The sequence below is a fragment of the Pseudophryne corroboree genome, chromosome 5 (genome assembly GCF_028390025.1).
Source record: "Pseudophryne corroboree isolate aPseCor3 chromosome 5, aPseCor3.hap2, whole genome shotgun sequence".
Taxonomy (NCBI): domain Eukaryota; kingdom Metazoa; phylum Chordata; class Amphibia; order Anura; family Myobatrachidae; genus Pseudophryne; species Pseudophryne corroboree.
This window is the reverse complement of record NC_086448.1, coordinates 181,458,080-181,464,097: the sequence shown is the minus strand read 5'-3', so window position 1 is coordinate 181,464,097 and position 6,018 is coordinate 181,458,080.

Genomic DNA, 6,018 nt, shown 5'->3' with positions numbered 1-6,018 from the left:
AATTCAGCTAATCCAACACAACCAAATGGTAAACGACAACCTGTCCAGAATAATAGCAAGCAACACTGCCGCTAATACGCAACTGACTGCAAGCCTCAATATACTCAGTCAAAGCCTTATTGTGTTGGCATCACACCAAGTCAGCTCTAGCTCGGGGACAACTACACCAAGCCAGACCCCAGTTCAATCCCCAGTAGAACCCGGACCAACGAGCCAGCCCAATCCTCGGCACCCAGCACAAAAAAAAAAAAAAATCATGCCTGCTGATAATAGTTTGTACATTAAAAAATTATGTTTAGTTGTTTGAACAAAAATGCCTGTGTTCAACTTAATAAATTGTTAACTCGGAATATGTGTATTGTTTAATTAGCTACACAAACCACCTGCACATTAGTGTCTTGGGCCAGATGTCTATTGGTATAAATATATTGCCTGCCCCTAGGTGGCCTCAGCTCAACGTGTGTGTAATCTATGGCACCCAGCACATTGGGCATGGCCGCAAAATCAGATAAAGCTACCCTGACTGCATGCCACTGCGACTCCTGGGTAGGGAAGCAGAGAGAGGCATCTATGTGGCCATCCAAGACATCCGAAACATCCATTACATCAGTGCACATTCCTAAATTAAAGGTAAGTGTCATGACCTGTAATCAATACAATACTGTGTTATATTACATTACAGAAGCAACACTTAGACATAGACGTGTATGTATGTTTTAACTCACCTGAATTAAATATTTAGAAAAGGTGGCCTCTGAGATACTAATGACATCGCCAGTCACAGGCTGGAAGCTGCCAGTAGACATAAAGTGCAACACAGCCAGGAGTTTGTGCAGGCCTGAGACAGAGCGAGAGCGTGCTGTCTCAGGGTCTAGGTTCAGTTTGGCAAGGTCATACAGACGGAAAATGTTATTTACATTTAGTCGGACCATCTGTATAACATGGTCATCAGCCAATTTGTTATCGTTCAAACGGCCACTAAAAAAACAAGCCATGTCCAGCCTACGCGGAACCTGTACAACCTGCTGACCATGTTGATTTTCCTGGCCTGGGTTTATTGTAGCCTCATGGAGTAGTGTCAGGTATCCCCCAGCAAACAAGACAGCAGTACTACACACAGTAGCAGCCATTTCAGAGTGAGAGAGGAGAAAAATGTGTTGGGGCCCCTTTTAAAGGTCCAAAAAGTCAGGTGTGAGTAATGTAGAATTGGCAACACATGTAAACACGCTTCTCAAAAGCAGGTCTATTTTTTTTAGGCTTTATGTACGATTAGTATTTTTTCACGGCCACACATGCATTTTCACGGAAGAGATTTCAAATACGAATGGTTAGTAAATGACCGTGTTCAATACCTAAACAGCCGCGTTTGACCGATGGTGTATTCATTCGTAATTTTACTACACAGCCGTAATAAAAATACGAATGCCCTCATCACTGCCGTGATTTGAGTTTAGTAAATTCCCGAGATGACACTTTGAAGAAAAAACACCATCTCGGTCAAAATCGGGAGCTTAGTAAATATACCCCATAGTAGACTTTGGAGGTCCTCCCCTTCACTGGGAGGACCTCCAAATTTTGTGTGGGAATGACCTAAATACAATTGTGCCTGAACTGGCAGCTGCTAAGACAGCTTTTCTCCCTACTACTAATCCTTCTCAGAAGGCTAAAAGTACCACTTTTCATTCCTTTCAGCCTCAAGGGAAAGTGAAAGGTCAGGCATACCCTAGACAATCACACGTTTCCAAAACCTCTAAGCCCAAGGTGAAGTAGTCTTGGGCAGCCCATCAGCCTGCTGCAAAACATGACAAGCCTGTTGGATGACGGGGCTTGCCTACCCCTGGGGGACCCCAGGGTGGGAGACCGACTTCTACAGTTCGCCCAGATCTGGCGCATGACCGCTTCAGACGCTTGTGTACTGGAAGTTGTCTCTCACGGGTGCGCTGTCTCATTCAAGAGATGTCCCCCTCACCAGTTCTGCACAATGGCTAATAAATTGGAAGAAGTCCTCGCTGGTCCCAGATCAGAGCATGGTGCACCTGGGGGCACTCTTGGATACACACAGTCAGAGACTGTTCCTGTCTTCAGACAAAATTCTGAAACTTCAGGACAGGATAAGGCACTTACTTCATCGCCCCAGAGTGTTGATGCACTCGGCGATGCAAGTACTATACTTGGCCTGATGGTGTCGTCCTTTGACATGGTAGAGTACGCTCAATTTCACTCTCGCCCTCGACAAATATTGATCCTTTCCAAGTGGGATGACCTACCTCATCGGATCAGATTTTAAATGATTTCTTTGACTCCGGAGGTTCGTCTGTCACTGTCCTGGTGGCTCCAGGACCAGCAATTGAACAGGGGCTGTCCTTTCTGGATCCCCAAGTGGGTCCTACTGACAACAGACGCCAGTCTTTGGGGATGGGGAGTGGTGTTGGAGCAACACGCTTCAGGGTCGTTGGACCAAGGAAGAATCGCTCCTTCCGATCAACATTCTGGAGCTGAGGGTAGTGTTCAATGCACTATGTCTCGCCCTGCCTCTGGTACGGAACTGGCCTATTCAGGTACAATCGGACAAAGCCACCACAGTGACATACATGAACCATCAAGGCGGTACTCGAAGCCGCATGGCAATGTTGGAAGTGTCCAAATTCCTACGTTGGGTGGAACGCCATCTACCTGTCATATCGGCAGTGTTCATTCCAGGCATCCTAAACTGGGAAGCGGACTTCCTCAGTCAACAGGACGTTCACTCCGGAGAGTGAAGCCTTCATCCAGAAGTCTTCCAACTCCTGGTGTATAGATGGGGCCTACCAGACATAGACCCTGTGTCTCGACACAATCACAAGTTTCCAATCTTCGGATCAAGAACCAGGGATCCTCGGGCAGTGTTCGTGGACGCCCTGGCAGTTCTGTGGAACTTTCAGATGCTTTACATATTCCCTCCGGTGTCACTCCTGCACAGGGTACTGCGGAAGTTCAAGCAAGAAGATGGAACGCTGAGTCTAGTCGCTCCTGCGTGGCCCAGGCGGCATTGGTTCTCCGAACTGCAGGGTCTATCGACAGAGTGTCCCCTTCTACTTCCTCATCGTCAAGACCTCCTCGTTCAGGGACCTTGTCTCTACCCAGACCTGGCAAACTGGCTTTGACGGTGTGGCTCTTAAAGCATCACTCCTGAGGGCCAAAGGATTTACAGAGGCGATTATTCAGACTATGCTGAAGGCCCACAAACCGGCATCTGCCCGGATTTATTACAGGGTTTGGCATTCTTACTTTACCTGGTGTGCTCAGAAGAATTATTACGCTTATTGATTCAGAACTTCTAGGATTCCGTTTTTTCTACAAATAGTCTTAGACATAGGTCTTTGTCTGGCCTCCCTTAAGGTTCACATTTCTGCCTTCTTGGTATGGTTTCAGCGCAAGATTGCTTCTATACATGATGTTTATACATCTACATATTCAGCCTCCCTATGTTCCCCCAGTGGCTCCATGGGACCTGTCTATTGTTCTGAAAGCCCTTCAAAGTCTCCCTTCGAACCTCTTGAATCGGTGGACCTCAAGTGGCTCATGGCCAAGGTCCTGTTCTTGCTGGCCACTTGCCTCCGCAAGAAGCGTTTCGGACTTAGGTGCTTTGTCCTGTCGTCCACCCTTTCTGATTTTCCACCGTGACAGGGCAGTTCTCCGAACCAGGGCCGTTTACCTACCTAAGGTGGTGTCATCTTTTCACCTGAACCAAGAGATTGTGGTCCCAGCCTTTATCTCTTCGGATTTGTCAGCTAAAGAATGGTCTTTAGATGTGGTTAGCACTCTCTGTGCCTATGTGGACAGGACTACCTCTTTTAGATGGTCTGATGCCCTCTTTGTCCTGTTTGGATTCCACAAACGTGGCTGGCCTGCAAATAGGCAAACCTTGGCCAGATGGATTAGGATGGTGATTGCACATGCTTACGCGCAGGCTGGTCTTCCAGCTCCTGCTGCGATTAAGGCCCATTCTACCCGGTCTGTTGGACCTTCTTGGGCTGCTCGCCGTGGTGCATCTGCAGGACAATTGTGCAAGCCGGCTATGTGGCCCTCTGTGTACACGTTTCTTAGGTTCTATGCCTTTGATACCTTCAACTCCCGGGATGCTTCCTTTGGATGCCGGATTCTCACATCCGCTAAGGCGCATCCCCTCCCTTGAGGAACTTCTTTAGGACATCCCTGATGGAAACCAATGTACCCTGCTGCAGTAAAGGAGAGTTATGGTAGACTTACCATTGTTAACTCTCTTTCTGCAAAGTACATTTGGTTCCACAGAGCGCCCACCCTGACGCACCTAGCTTCTTTTGGTTTGTATGGCATTAGCCACTGGTACCTTCTTCTGTCGTGAGATTGTGTTCTTATGTGACTATGTAAGTCACATAAGAACACAATGTGCCTTCTCTCTTGCCTGCTCCTGCATTGGACTGGTTATCAAAACTGAGCTCACTGTGCCTGGAGGTGTGGTTATAGAGGAGGCCCCAATGCATCCTGGGACAGCTAAAGCTTTACCTATTGGTGCCTCTGGATCCAGATCCACTCTACACCCCAATGTTTCCCTGTGGAACCCAATGTACTTTGCAGAAAGAGTTAACAATGGTAAGTCTACCATAACTCCTTCTTTTTGTATTTCAAGCAATAAAATGTCTCCCTGTCCCAACATGGGAGTGAAGTGCCAGCCCTATGTTATGTGATTCTGTTCAACATATCTAAACCAATAAATATGCTAAATTTGTACCTATGCCTAAGTCCTCAAATTGAATCCACTTCCTATGGTCTTGCAGCTACCACTTTGAACTACCAGATGAAGCTTATTCGCCAACCAAAACATGGTCATACAAATTGGTTTTAGAATGATTAGAGATTTTCACAATTTCTGAAAAAAATGTATTTCGTTTTACATTTGGGTTATTTTTTGACACCTTATTCTCAAGATCTGCCAAAAGATTATACCCTGATGATTGTCTCCTTAAGCGAAGCTGAAGAACTTTTTAAATTTCTGGCTTTCACTGTGTGTGACCTCTTCACTTGTCACATCCAAACTCACAGCACACATCTGAGTGGATGTTGTAGCTTGTGCTATTCTATGGTATTGGGAATAGATATAACCTGATTACAATGCAGAAAAACAGCTGTAAAATCCGTATAGTGAAATTGTGTTTGACATGCCCAAAAAAATTAAATTCACTCTGTCATAAAACCATGTTCTACATGAATTATGAGCACAATCAATATACAAGTAATGAGGGAAAGGATTATATATATATCCTTTAAACAGTGCTAACAAGCAACCTTATTAAAATTATGTATTTTACCCTGGATATTCCTAATTATACCCTTAACTTCAGGAACCTGTGAAATGATTAGGAGTTTGTGACATTTAATTATTTTATTTAACTGTTCTGATTAGCCCGTGTAAAATCATCTGGAATTCTTATATTGAAAAAATTGCTAATATGTGATTTGTTCACTAGTAATGGTACTTATTTCTGTATACAGTATATCTATTAGTCGGTTATGCCCTAAGCTTAGTACACTGTGCAATAATCGGACTGATCATAAATTCTTGGCTGGTTCTCCCTGTTATTGCACAGTGTGTACACAGTACCCGAGCTCAGCAGTTGTTCCAAAACCTGTCTGATCATCTCTCAATATTGTGCATGTTGCATGACGTTTGTCTGTCCCAATGAGCCGATATACTTCAAATCTGAAGTTCTCAGAATTGTTTCAGCTCTCAGGGAAAAAAAAGGTATAGTTTTCTCTCATGTGTTAAGTGTGTACCTAGCTTAAGGTTACATCCATGGATAGCTGGGTCCACAGGTTATCCACAGGATAACACTGGGATATGCCGGAGCGACAGCGGAAATGGCACCAAACGGTCACGAGCTTTCTGGCCTCCCAGGATGCATCGGGGCTTCTCCATATAATCCCGCCCACTGACTCAGTCAAATCAGTTTTTTGTTTGGTGCTGTAGGAGCCGGACCATGGTCACTGGGCTGCTGATTA